The sequence below is a fragment of the Manis javanica genome, chromosome 7 (assembly GCF_040802235.1).
Source record: "Manis javanica isolate MJ-LG chromosome 7, MJ_LKY, whole genome shotgun sequence".
NCBI classification, from domain to species: Eukaryota; Metazoa; Chordata; class Mammalia; order Pholidota; family Manidae; genus Manis; species Manis javanica.
The window spans coordinates 108,658,861-108,673,495 of NC_133162.1; the positions used below are offsets into that span (position 1 = coordinate 108,658,861).

At 37.2% G+C, this 14,635-nt stretch overlaps 1 protein-coding gene and 1 long non-coding RNA gene across 2 annotated transcripts in view; one reads left to right on the forward strand and one right to left on the reverse strand.

The window, feature by feature from the left end:
- Window positions 1–1,666, forward strand: part of LOC118972835 (uncharacterized) — a 34,377-nt gene extending 32,711 nt beyond the window's left edge. Inside the window, exon 3 of the long non-coding RNA XR_005061944.2 lies at window positions 1,375–1,666. This is a non-coding gene — a long non-coding RNA (uncharacterized lncRNA). The remainder of the gene's footprint in view (window positions 1–1,374) is intronic.
- NXPH2 (neurexophilin 2) overlaps window positions 1–14,635 on the reverse strand; it is a 102,147-nt gene that overhangs the window by 73,323 nt on the left and 14,189 nt on the right. The gene's annotated exons all lie outside the window — the stretch shown is intronic.

Below are 14,635 nucleotides of genomic sequence, written 5' to 3' on the forward strand. Positions count from 1 at the left end.
ATTTATCGTTGCCTTTGTTGGGGGTCCTACTATTTCACGTTAGTCTTTAGAGGCTTGTATAACCTGACTGTTCTGCCAGTGTTCAAAACCACCTCATCGACTAATCTTTTCTCTCACTGGCTCACTGATCTGGCACTGGGGAGGTGTCCACGGGACCCTCCCTAAAGTTACTGCCACCCTGAACCTGCTCCTCCTTGCTGTTATCTTCCTTAGGTCTCCCCCTCCTTCCTCTTCTTGCACCTCTCTTGCTTTACCAAGCAGCTGGGACAAGGGACAAGCTTCATGGTTACTCCCTCCTGAGCACAGCTCTGGGCCTCCAGGCCTGCCTCTCGCACAGCTCTTCCTGGCTCTGGCCCCACCATGTAAGGACCTCTGTGCCTGGTTCCCTTCTTCTCAGATTGGGTGGAGTACCTCTGAGTGCACACCACTGCTTCCAGAGGCTTCTTCCCATCTCCCTGCCCATACGCAATGGACGATTCAGTGGCCACATGTCCCTGGAAAGTCCAGGGCTCTTGGCCTTTAGGGTGTGAGTGGGAAAATGCATGCCCAGCTGTCACCTTTTAACTGTTGCTGGCAAAGCTAAGGAACAGCTGGAGCAGCTGTGATGCCTCTCTTCTCTCCAGCTCAGCTTATTGCCTTCGCCTTTCCTGCCTTAGACTTGTTTGTACCTCCACACCTTCCCTGGTTTTTACTCCTTTTGCCCTCAGGCCCTTTTTGCTCCCATTTTGGTTTCTGGGCTAGTTTCTCTTGGATGATTTGAACAGCTTCCCTCTGACATGATTTTTAAGGTCAGGTGAATGGGTCTGGAATGAGATGCCATGGATGCTTTCAAGGCTTTGCCATTTGCCAGGACAAGTTACTGCACGTTTTCATCCATCTGTTTTACAGATGCTGTTATATGCCTGGTACCATGCTAGGTGCTATGGACAGTGCAGTGTGTCAGCAAAGAAGAGGAATGACAACAATCAATGTTTGTTTAACCTCACAGCCTGCTTCCTCATCTGTACTTCAGGAATGAAATGGTTATATCAATCTCAGAGGACTGTTGGAAAGCTCTTAGCATAGTGTTTGAAAGTGAGCACGTCTTAAAAGTTAGCTCGGTATGATCATTTACATCCTGCACAGGCCCTCATTGCAGGAGGCATCCTGTTGCACAACAGGGCCACTTTCTGGGCACCTCCCCATCGTGGTCCAATTGTGGACAAGAACCATAGTACAAATAAAGAAAAGGTGTGCAAACATCATGGTACCTTCTACAAGGATTTATTACTTTAATGAATAGAAATGGGCTAGAAATGGAAAATGCCTGAATTTGAGATTTACACACATACCATATATATTTATGTACTATGGAAGATGCATTTATTATTACAGGAAGAAGAACTTGCCATATCTAAACAGCGGAAATGGAACTTCTACTTCCTTACAATTGGATTTGCTTTTGAAATCAAAGACGGCACATTACTGAAAACCTAAGAAGAGGAGTCAATATGCAATACAGAGCCTTGGAGTTATCCTGAGGATGGCATTTTCTTAAAAACAAAATCATGCATTGTGGTCAGCAAGGTTAAGGGCTGTTCTGAGATATATAATAGAATGGAATAAAAGAAAACAGTTTTGCATTCTTGCTTCTACATTTCTTACCAAGAGACTAAAATTTCTTATGACTTAGGTCATCTAGTCCTAAATTTTAGATTTGATTAGTAATGGTATCATTAATGATAATGTCTTATATATTCCTTTATTGCTATCACAACTTTCCTATACCTTGTCTTATATTATCAATATGTTTTTGAATTTTCTAATGATGGATCCCAAACATATAGGATATTCAAAGAAAAACTTTTTATAAAAAAATCAGAAAATGTAATACAAGTTCAAGAATTAGAGTTTTCTCTATACCTTATCTTTCATCTACTTCTTTATTCCAGGCAGAATTCTTCTCAGTTTTAAAAATAAAACAGCAAAAACATTTAAGATTTTGAGAAAAGTTGCTTAAACTGCAGAGACAAAAAAAGAGTGACAATTTTAAATCACAAATAGTTAAGGGTACAGTTTATAATGTTGGGATAAAATAATAAATTCCACTGGCATGAAATATTTTTCTTATGAAAATACCACAGTCTAAGTTTTGTTCCTCATAAGGGATAAATTTAAATGAGCACACATTCATCTACCAACTTAATTTAAGACCAGTGCGAGCATTTCCTGGCATCTAAATCAAACCACTAACAGGGAGTGTGTTGCTTAGATAAGGAACTTGTTTTGGTTTTTATTTCAAAAGATGCTTAGAAGTCAAGTTGAAACCAGGAACACAAGCCACAGGTGTCTATTACCGATGAATCTCAGGGAAGACAGAGGAATGGTAGGCATTTCATTGATTAGGAGTCATTTCAGTTTAAACATTTTTCCTCTTGTTCTCACACAGAAAATACACAAGTGATACACATATAATGATATTAGGGTGACACAAGGTTCCTATAGGATGAAAATAATAATGCTATCTTTTGTTGCATCCAAAATGCAAGTCTTTTTGTTTTCTTCTTTTGCATGGTGAAGATGGAAATGATGTTTCTTTTTAGAGTTCACCGTTTACTATGAAAAGAAGCATTTTGTGAATGTGAAAGCTATCCATGTATTATTATGCTTTTAGTCTCTCTCAGGGAGTAAAAAAAAACTTGGAATATATGCAAATGATTTAATTCTAAACATTAATATATAGTCCAAATTCAGCCAATGATATAAGCAAATGTAGAATTAACTAATTCATCATTTTTGGATATTAAAAATAAAAACTCATGAAATAAAAAAATCTGTCTAGAATATATTTTAGATATCACAAACAGCACGGATCTAGTCCAGCAAGTGGAGCTATAAATGTGTAACAGCAGAGTGGAGCCTCATCCATCTGTCTAGTCATTCATTCATTGTCTCACTCAGCGATCATTTACTGAGCACTGCTAGAAAGCCAGGAACTGGCTGAGGTATTAGGGACACAATGGTAGAAACAGATCTTCCCTGTGAAGGCCTTAGAGACAAGTGAATGATGAACAAACTATTGGAAAATAATATGACTTCTAAGATTAAATAAGAAAGGAAATGTATGGAAAGCTCAGCAACTTTAAGAAGACAACAAAAAGACAATTTAAATACTGTAAACAATAGTAGAGCAGAGGTGTTGAGACCCTCATTGCAAATAACAAAGTATAGTGCTGGTTTCTATTGCCATATACACTATTTTGTGGCTTCTCACATGGTGTGGCATAGGCAGATCTTTTAGCTAAAGGACCTGGCAAACCTGACTGAATGAAAACATTTTGTGGCAAAATGCACCCCCTGAACGTGAGAAATATAACTGGAAAAGAAAAAACATTTTTAGGTGAAGAAGCATACAGAAGAAACTGTCTAAATTAGTTTACAGTTCTAAGTTATATTAAATGAAGAGTTTATTTTATTAAGTATTTTCTAACAAATGCTTTGTAACTTTAAAAAAGTTTAAAATACACCTTCATGGGAGGCACTAGGCTTAGCTCTAGAACTGTTTGGGATATACGTACTTGATGAATGGTGTGGGGCATAACCTTTGAATAATAACAGGAAGATTTCTAGTTCTAGGAAATATGCTTCAGAATTCATGGTCCTGAGCTTCTTGCTAGGTAAGGAAAAGGCCCTCCTTAAATACTTCTTTCTGCTAACATCTAATCCTTGCCATTGGCCATTGGGATTATTTTCCTCATCTTATCCTTTGGTTCAGAGATGATTTCCTGTAGATAAATTAAAAATATAATTAGGATGACTAATACATTTTAGTTTTTACAATGGTAGGTCCATTAATTTACTAGGCTCATTCATTACTGCCTTGTATTATTAGTATTATTAGTGCCATTAGTATTATTCCTAGCATTGAAAAATTTTGTTTATTCATTCATTCATTCATTTATTTTATTATTAATCTACAATTACATGAAAAACATTATGTTTACTAGGCTCCCCCTTCACCAAGTCCCCCCCACAAACCCCATTACAGTCATTGTCTGTCAGCATAGCAAGATGCTGTAGAGTCACTCCTTGTCTTCTCTGTGTTGTACAGCCCTCCCTGTGCCCCCCGACATTATACATGCTAATCATATGAAAAATTTTATTTTAATAAGCAGCCAATTTATGTCTCTCATCCAATTTTTTTTTCTTTAGAATAAGAAAGTTTGTTTCCATTATATCTTTCTCACCTTATGGAAAAATATTCCAAGAAAAGTATAAGTCTATTTACATCTTTCAAGGACACAATTCTCTGTCTTATCAAACTACTCTTTTAAAAGCTATCAGGGGATGCAAAAAGGCTTCTTGCTGAACAGATGTTAAAAGGTATAATGCTAGGATGAGCCTTAGCATCCTTTCCTGAAAATTTATATCTTACCATTTCAATGTTGTTGTTCTTCAACCTAGTAGTCCCTAAAACAGGAAGTAAATGGGCATGTTCTGTCCTCTCCTTCCAGGAACAGATCACCTTCCTTCGGGTATTCTCCTGCCTGGCTTCCTCATTTCTCCCTGGCCCCTCTGAAGTTCAGACAGGCCTTTTCTCATCACTCTGCCCCCCTGCTCGATCCCACGTGCTCCTTTCCATCCCACCTCTCTCTCTCTCTCTCTCTCTCTCTCTCTCTCTCTCTCTCATTACCCTGGGTTTTTTCCTGCGTGGTACCTTTTACTGTCTGACAGCATCCTGATGATTTATTTCCTTATTTTCTGTCTCTCCCTAGGACTTACGTTCATGAGAGCAGATATCTGTTCACTGAATGAACAGGGCATCTTGGGACATAGAAGTTACCTTGAAAGAAATATGTGGTCAAGGAATCAATCACTAGTATAGATCACATTAAATAATATGCTTTGCTCTCTCTGAGACCCGGCTACTCACAGAAACCCAGATAAGAGAGATAATATTTAGAAAGGATACCTGTAGGGACAAGCTATGATACACTACTCTGGTTGGTCTAACATATTCTCAAAGTGAATTAGAATTTGGAATATCCTACCATATACATGTCATCTCAAATAACTGTGCATTGAATTGCCTTTTATGATTATGGCTTCAATCTTTAAATCAGGTTTTAGGAGAAACAACCATATAAATTGTATTTCCATATGGCTACGAAATTCTTGTGAACAATTCTTTTGTTTGACCCCCTTGATATGCCTAAATAATAAATTATTTCAGAATATGGGACAAAGAAGAGTTTTGCCTCTCTGAGAAATTTGTATGTTCTCTCCTCAAAGGAGACATATAATTTAATCACATTTCCTTGTTTTTCTTGGCAACCAGACAAGTAAGTGGCAGCTTTCATGATGAATTTTAACAACTGTATTAACTTTTATGGTTAAAGTACTTGTTTATCCCCTCATAATTCTGTCTGGACTTTTTCAAATTGATTTTATTCTGTTTTTCTTTCCAAGATATCTTCAGATCATATTTAAAAGGTAGTGAAAAATACTGAATTTAAATTGGAATGCTAAATATTAAATTTAATACTCAACCTTCAATACTCAATACTAAACTGAGTAATGGACATCATTGAGATTGTGAGAAGACAACTTTAGGAATATTTGAGATGCCTAAATTACTTTGAGTTTAGTTTCAAAGATGCATTAATGAAATGGTGGCCTGAAGGGATTAAAAGATACATTTTGAGAACAGAGCAATAAAGAATGATTTAATTCTAGCTAACAACATGGTTTTAAATTCTTCCTGTTATCTAACAATGTGGAAAGGAAATATAAAGAGGAAAAATTGTTAGACCACCAAGAGTGATGTATCATAGCTTGTATCATAGAAATCACACGATTTCTTTTCCACTCAAATCTTACATACTAGATACAGAAATCTGACAAGCTTCCCATTTTCTGACAGCATCAGCCTCTTTATTCATGGATGTGAAGAAAAATACTATCTCTGTGGGGTTGCGGTGGAGACCAAATGAGATAACAAAAGGAAGGCATCTAGTGGAATTCCCGGTCTTGAAGTACTGGCAGAGGTTTCAGAAGATAGCCTCTTTCTTACCTGATGAGATCATGCTTAGCCTGGCCAGTGCAAAAGAGACATGTGCATATACATCGCACACACTGTAAACTTTTTTTGAATTAACGTTTTATTTTTGAACAGTTTTAAATTTACAGAAAATTGTGAAAATAGTATTAGAGTCCCCATTTATCCCATACCTGATTTCCTCTATTATAAATGTCTTACACAACTATGGTGTATGTTTGTAATTAAAAAATCCATATTGATACATCATTATTAACTAAAGTCCATAGTTGGCTCAGATTTCCTTAGTTTTTCCCTAATGTCCTTTTCCTGTTTCAGGACCCTACCAAGGATACAAAGTACATCTAGTTATCATGTCCCATGCCCCCTCTTGGCTGTAACAGTTTTTAGGCTCTATGTTTTGGATGATCTTAACAATTTTATGGAGGCGAGGTTGGGTTTGTTGCAGAATGTCCCTCCACTGGGATTTGTCTGATGCTTTTCTCATGAGTAGACTGTGTGTTTTTAGGAGGAAGACTATAGAGCTAAAGTGACATTTTCATCCAAAGGAAATATACTATTAACAATGACATCAGTGTTGACTTTAACTTTACTTATCTGGCTGAGGTAGTATTTGTCAGGTTCCTCCACAACAAATTCACTTTTCCCCTTTCCATGGAGTACTGTTTGGAAGGAAGCACTGTGTGCATTCGGAGCTTAAGGAGTGGAATCACTAATGCGCCTCTTAATTAAATGTGGAGCAGTTATAAATCACTTGGAATTCTGCATGAGAGATTTATTTATTCTCCCCCATTTATTTATTCAATTATTTATATAAGGAAGGACTTACAGACATTTATTTTAAACCTAGGGTTATAAACCAATACAAATTTGCTTTGCTGTTTACATTGTCCAGCTTTGACCAATGGAAGCTACTTCAGTTGGTTCTTGCATCTTTTCAACATACCTCATCGCTAAGGATTTTTTTCTTGGATACTTCCTTACTCTTTGGCACTACAAGATGCTCCAGGCTCATGCTGTATATTTCCTGCTCTAGTTCTAGAATCAGTCTCCAAGGAGCCCTGGCTCTTTTATTGAAAAATGGTCGTAGAAACTAAGATCCCATTACTATGTGTGTTCATTAACACTCAGATGCTGTGGTTTCTTGGCCCTTTCAGCTTGCAGAACAAGGAAATATATATATGTGTGTACTAGCTTGTGTATAGACACATATTATAAAAGATTCCTGAGTGTTACGATCTATATTAAACTAAACATGAGTTTATACTGATGTTTCCAACCCAGCTCATTACCATGGATCATTTTAGCTTCCTCCCTTTGCTTGTCTGACCAACACCAAAGTAAGAAATGTAGCCCCACCGTGTGCCATATATTTACTGGATTGGTCTATTTCAGTATATATATATATATAAGAATTGTTATTAACCTGTGCCCCATGTGATGCAACTTGATCAACTAGAACATAGTTTCCTGCCTTGAGTTTTACAGACCCTACTCATTTGTAAAGTTATTAAGGTCAGCAACCCCACTCACCCCATCCTCCTCAGTGAGGTTCCATCATACATTTGTAATACAATTCAACTGTTTTCTGCTCTGCATTCAATCCTGGAATCCCTTGACCTAAATATTTCTGTTTAATTTACATATATGAAGACTCACTCTGTGCTGAAAAATTGTATTGGCTTTAATAAATGCATACTGGCATGTATCCACCCTTATAGTATCAGACAGAATAATTTCACTGCGCTAAAACATCTCTTGTTCCCCCCAAACCCTTGGAAATTACATATCTTTTTACTATCCCTATATATTTTGCCTTTTCGACACTGTCATAAAGTATGTAGCCATTTGGCTTGGCTTCTTTCACTTAGCAATATGTGTTTAAGATGCATCCATATATTTTCATAGCTTAATAGCTCAAATTGTTTACCACTGAGTAATACTCTAGTATATGGATGTACCAAATTTGTTTATCCACTCATCTATTAAAGGACATCTTGTGTGCTTCCCATTTTTGGTGATTATGAATAAAGGTTCTATTAACATTCTGCATGTAGGTTTTTGTGCAGATAAGCTTTCAAATCTGTTGGGTAAATACCTAGAAGCTCAACTGCTGAATGCTATCAGAAAAACTATGTTTAGCTCTGTAAGAAATGGTCAAACTGCTTTCCAAAGTGTCTGAACCATTCTGCAATCCCATTAGAAATGAATGAGGGTTCTTGTTGCCTTCATCCTCACCAGCAATTCACACTGAAAGTTATTTGGATTTTAGGCATTCTAATGGGTGTGGAGTGGTATCTCATAATTATTTTATTTTGCAATTTCATAATGATAAATAATGTTGAACATCTTTTCATATACTTTTTTTTCAGTTTGTGGCTTGTGTTTTCATTCTCTTATGAGTAATGTCCACAAGAAGTTTTTAATTGTAATAAAGAGCAAACTGTCAATTTTTTCTTTCATGGATTTTGCTTTCAGTTTGGTATTTCAAAACTCACCAACAATTCCAAGGTCACCTAGATTTCCTCTTGTGTTTTCTTTCAGAAGTCTTATAGTTTTGCATTTTACAATTAACCTTATGGTCCATTTTGAGTTAGTTTTTATGAAAGATGTAAAGTTTGTGCCTAGGTACATATTTTATATATAAATACCCAGTTGTTCCAGCACCATTTGTCGAAAAGACTGTCTTTTGTTGAACTGCCTTTGTTGCTTTATCACAGATCAGCTGACTATATTTATGTGCATCTGTTTCTGGGCTGTATATTCTGTTCCATGAACTATATGTCTATTCTTTTGCCGATTCCTACTGTCTTAATTATTATAGCTTCATGATAAAGTCTTAAGTGAGTCCCCCAACTTTCTTCTTCTTCTTCAGTACTGTGCTGAGTTTTCACTGAAAAGTGGTTCCAAAACAGTTGACTCTCAGTCTCTCATTCTGAGGTAATGAGAACTGGTCAATTCTTATATCACATTTATATCATGAAATTGTTTCCTCTGTCTACTCTATGATACACAGAACTCACCATTTCAGGTCCTGAGATGTTTTGCAGGCCTTAGGTAATGCTCTGTTATTAACATCCATAATGTCACTAGAGGAATATTTTCTAAAATGAAGAAAAATCAGTTCCTTTTACACTAGTGTTTCTCAAATTGTTTCTAAAGCATGCATGAGAAGCCATTCAGGTGTTGCTTGAAATTCAGGCCCCACCTTTAACACCTGGTATCTCCCTCCTGAGTAGCAGCCTAAGAACCTACATTTTTAGCAATTGTCCCAGGTTGTTGCTTACTAAAAGTTGAAAACTCTTTCTTAGATTAATATACCAAACTCATGGACTGCATGGACAGGATGGCAGTGTTCTCAAAGCAGACATGGATCTTCTTTCTGAAGTCAAATGCTGGTGGGAAAACAATAATTTCAGATCTTTCCAGGAAGCAAGCTCAGGACAAAGGCCTGAGCTCCCTTTGGCAAGCAAATATCCAGGGCCAGAGAAGCCTACTGACTGAAGCAGGCTCTGCCCACACGAGCCTCCGAGCTGATACTGCTACCAGAGAAACGTCTCTCCTCAGGGGATTTGCATGGTGCTGGAGCTCGCTCTGCCTGAAGCTCAGAGACCCACAGAACTCCAAAGCTTTTGTCCTCATGCTTGATCTATTGGTTCCACTTGTCCCAACCCTCTCCTCTATTTGAGACTCTCCAGGCCATTCCAGTCCTTCCTGCCTGTGCTGTAACCTCAACTAACTGTCTCACTAGAGTAACATCTAAACATTCCCTGGCTGCCCATTGCTAACCCCTATGTCAAACATTTCCTCTAGTCTGTATTAGCTGATCTCTCCAACCATCTATGACTGTCAATTGTTCTAGTAATGGGGCAACCTGACACCCAGTTTCTTGGCCTAGTCTCCATTAGTCAGGGGCCACAGCACACCCACAGTCACACTTCTGCATCAATGTTATATGGCTGTATTTCTCTATAGTTGGGAAGTTTCTGTGATTTACTAATACATCTGCTGTGCCTCCTGTTGGTCTTCAGCAAGGAGCTGAAGCATGTTCTGTGGCAGAGAAATGAGTTCTATTCTGAGAGAGTGTGTTGGAAATCTGAAGGGGGTTTCCTGTGCCATTTGAAGCTGAGACAGGAGGATACTGGCTTGGGCTTTAGTAGCCAAGTGTATCTCCCTCCACTCTCAAAGTTCATTAAAATAAATTTGAGGAAGAGTTTTTCCGGCCACTTGCGAATTTAAGAATATTTAACTTTCAAAGATTCTGATTGAATGTACCTCCTGAATTCATACCTGATTGAATACATACCTAAAGCAAAATGCAGTTCATTGGGTGCAAACGTGTGGATTATCTGTAGATTAAAAAGAAGGTTGGCAGATTAAGCTAAAAGAAATCTGCGAGTTCTTAAGATTTAGAAAATTAAAAGCCAAACATCTGAAACTAACTATGTAGAGTGCTTTTAGGTGGTTAAGAAGATGTTATGACGGCTGTGCCAAACACAAAATATTGTCACATTCTAGTGACCAAGGTGGAAATGTTAGATTAGGCTTGTTAAAGTCCTGGGTAGCATTAGGATCACAACTGAAATTTAGACAGTTTCTTCCTGGATTAGAGAAGTACATGATATGTGCAGAACTGGGAAGAAACCCAGGCAACATGGGTCCCAGAGAAAGAGTTTAGCAGGATTTTCTGTTGGAAAGCATATTAAGCAGATTCAAAACTGAGTGTATGTGAGGTGGAAGAACAGAGCAGATGTGAAGACAAAAATCATGACTTTTGCTTTTTTTCACCACATACCTTTAGCCTATCCCCAACATGGAGATGAGAACCTTGAACTATACTCTATTGTCATTAACAAGGTCAGCTTGAGATAGTAGGAGTCTACAAGCATCACCAAAGGAGCCAGATTTCACTTTTACCTGGAAGCCCTCTAGCATCCCAGAATTCTTAATAAAAATTTCAAGTCTATAATTAATAATATTCAGAGATGACAGGTTTTGCTTACCGCATGTACTCATAAAATACTGTTATTCCATGGCAGGCATTTCATATAAAAAGAACTTGTATATAGTTGCTTTGGTTCTACATTTCCCCAACATAAATCCAAAGACAGATAAATCAAAACCAAATATTGAAAGAATTTGTTTCATTATTTGGTCATATGATTTCACCCTGTCAATTTGTGCCTACTAATTTAAATCTTGTACAACATACAAGAAGACTTATTTTACTCTAATATTTTTAATGTTCAGAACCCAGTAGAAAAGCTATTACTGGATGAAAATGCCAGTACCTTCCTGACAGCCTATAGGGAGAAGCTGTGGAATAAATGTTTTTATCACATGGGAGCTTCTGGGCTAAGTCCCACTTAAACTGTAGCTATCTGTAGGTAATATTCTACCACTCAAAGTAGATCTGCTCTCTTAGCTGCTGGAAATATGCTTGTTTATTATAATGAGAAGAGGCACCCTTCCCTCCATAGCCATGATTGGCCCCTCCACGCCTACTTACATACACCATTATGTTGCATTACACCTACTTATACATCAAGTGAGAGAATTTGGGGTTATCTCATTGCTACAAGAAAGTTAAAGTTCTTATTGGTAGGTAAAGTGATAATTGTTAAAATCATAGCTGGTCTTTGAAATTCCAAAAAATCTCAGTCATGAAATAATCACCTTAATTAACACTAAATAAAAATCTGATACATGGTGATTACAATTTGAAAGGACAATAAATTACTCTATACTAAGAAAGTGCCCTCAGTATTTAAACGTCAGCAAATTAAACCTATTACTTCACACACAAAAATAAACGAAATAAGGTGATTAATGCAGGAAAGCACTAAAATATCTGAATTAAAACCCAGATCAGAAATCTTGATGACAAATTTAAAATTGTTGAATGTCTAGCTCCTTATTTTCAGGGTACTTTTCTATCAAACGATTAACTCTTAAGAAATAGAACTTTTTCCTATATTAATTATTTATTTTTCTAATTATATAAGTATCAATATATTAAAAAGGACAGCATGGTATATTGTGCTAGGAATACATGAGCCAGTAATGACAGGAAATGATTATAAAGCACTATAAAGTGGATGTTTGTGAATGAATATCAGACTTAATTTGTGACTATCTTTTTTTACTTTAAAAAGAGTAAACAGTGGAATCAACCAAGGGCTACTGAGAAAATCCTTTCTTTGTCTTAATAGAATAATATAGACTCAGTCTTGAGAGAATCACAGCAAATAACAGTCTATTTTAGTATGGTGCTTTAACTAGGTGTATTAGTTTTGTCCCAAAGGATCTTATGATGATACCACTAAGAATAAGAAAAGTTAAGGGCCTTGCCCATATCAAGCCAGAGCTTCAAAACAAAAGAGGCCTCAGGGACACTTCGAAGGAGGTGAGTGACACTGAACCAACAAACTAAGGGCTTAACTTTCACTTGCCACCCAAACATCCTTCTAATCTGTCACTGGTAGTTTTCCACTGTTTTTGAAGCCTGTCACAGGGGTCGCTGAGTGATTTCTTTCAATAGTTCATTCATTAATTCAAGCATTTATTGGATGCCTACTATATGCATGGCTCTGGTGTTACAGAGATTGACATTCACATTTTCTATGTTAACAGATTTCATTTGAGGTAAGTGGAGTATACAAAGGTGTGCACTCACAGATAAAAGTACCGTGAGATAAATGCTCAATGGAGGTGTGCACAGAGTATGCAGGAGCCCAGAGAGAAGAACACAGCACATGTCTGAGGGGAAGTCTGCAAAAACTTGGTGACCTGAGGCATTCCCCATCCCCCATCAGTGGCAGTATAATCCGTGGCTGCCGCTCTTTCCCTAGCTGCTGGTTTATATACCACTCCCAGGGGCCAAGGCTCCAACAGCATCATAAATCCATAAAGCCAAAGGACATCTGATCTAGAGGTTCCCAAATCCGGGTAGGTCCCAGCAGCACCTGGTGCCTTGGCCCCAGCCCAGAGGGAAGGCTATAACATGCCTGAAGGCTCTGAAAACGTGCTCACTATGATGGTTGCAGCCAGCCCATGGACAAACACTGGGGAAACACTGTATCCAACTGCCTTAATTTCATAAGGAAATCGTTGGAAGAAATTCATGCTGACGGAACTGAAGTGACTTCATCAAAAGTCAGGCATATTAGGACAGTAATGATGAAACACCTAACAAAGGAATTTTTAGACCAAATATTTCCAAAAAATACTTCTAAGGCACATAACGTAAGCCACAAAAGAATACAAGGTCAAGAATAATGTAACAGGAGAGAAAACTTCAAGAAAATTGAGTTTAGTAGAGGTACTTGCTGCAATAAGCTATGAATAGCTCTGTTCTTCCGGCTAGGAAAAGTAAAAAGGAAACACCAAATTGAAACTTATTCTGTAAATAAGGTTACTTGATTTATCAGGGAGAAAGATTGTGTCCCCAGGGATATATCCTAGGGAAAAGCTTAGCATAGCACTGTGCCTACAGTGGACATCTCAACTGCTGAAGGAGTGAAAATATGAATATAAGTTTTACCAAAAAATATTTTCCTATGTTCATTTCCTACATTAATTATTGATGGAAGCTAAGAGTATATCAGTAAATAATGGCTTGTTTAGGCATTTGTACAAAGAGTGACAGTAGCATAACACAAGTCTATAACTTTCAAGGTAGAGATAAGACATTCTCCTGTCAATGAAAAGATACTACTTTTGAAGTTATAGGAAAAGTTCTGTGGGAGAGTGTCATCAGTGTGCATGTATGTGTCTACGTACAAGGTCAGGGACAAGAGTGCACTAGCCTCCCACAGTGGCCTGTAATACACTCAGTCTGAAGCTACAGGAGCCAATATGGAGGCTCATCCACCATAGCTATAAAAGGTCAGAGCTGTACCCAAGTCACAGTCCACTGTGGTTCTCAGACTTTATCCCAGTAAGTAAGGTCATTACTTATGCATAGCTATACTTTCATGAAAATATGCTGCATTTCAAATTTTAACACCAGCAGGGATTCTGTTTACTTTTTTATTACCATGATTATCTCTGGGGAGAAGATGCAACTCTTAACAGTATACCTTCATAGATATACTTTTTAAAAAATGAGAATTGCCTTAAAGAAAAAATTTAATTAAAAATACATTTCACTGTGGAGGAAAGTGATTCATACCATTTATAAGAATAGGGCAACTCACCATTTGCATTTCAGTACACTTGAAAATCCCATTTTTTTGATAGAAAAGAAATGCATTGTAGTTCCTAAGAGTTGAACTTAATAGTCTTAAGATACTTCTTAAAATCTCAAAAATGCTGGATCAAATTTTCCACTCAAAAGTGCTGCTGTCTAGTTTTGACATCTAGGATATAATGTGGTCTGTAGACTCTTTCAGGAATGTAATCCTGTCATATTTGAATTGTAACAAATATGCACATCAAGTGTGACTTAGTTCACATTTTTTATTAACCAGATATTATTTATGATTGCCATTTTCAGTTTTACTTGCTGTATTCTACAAAGTAATGTTTTCTCATTACTTCATTTTAAAATATGGAAATTTAAAGGCTTTACTAAAACTCTATGCCATCCCTAACAAC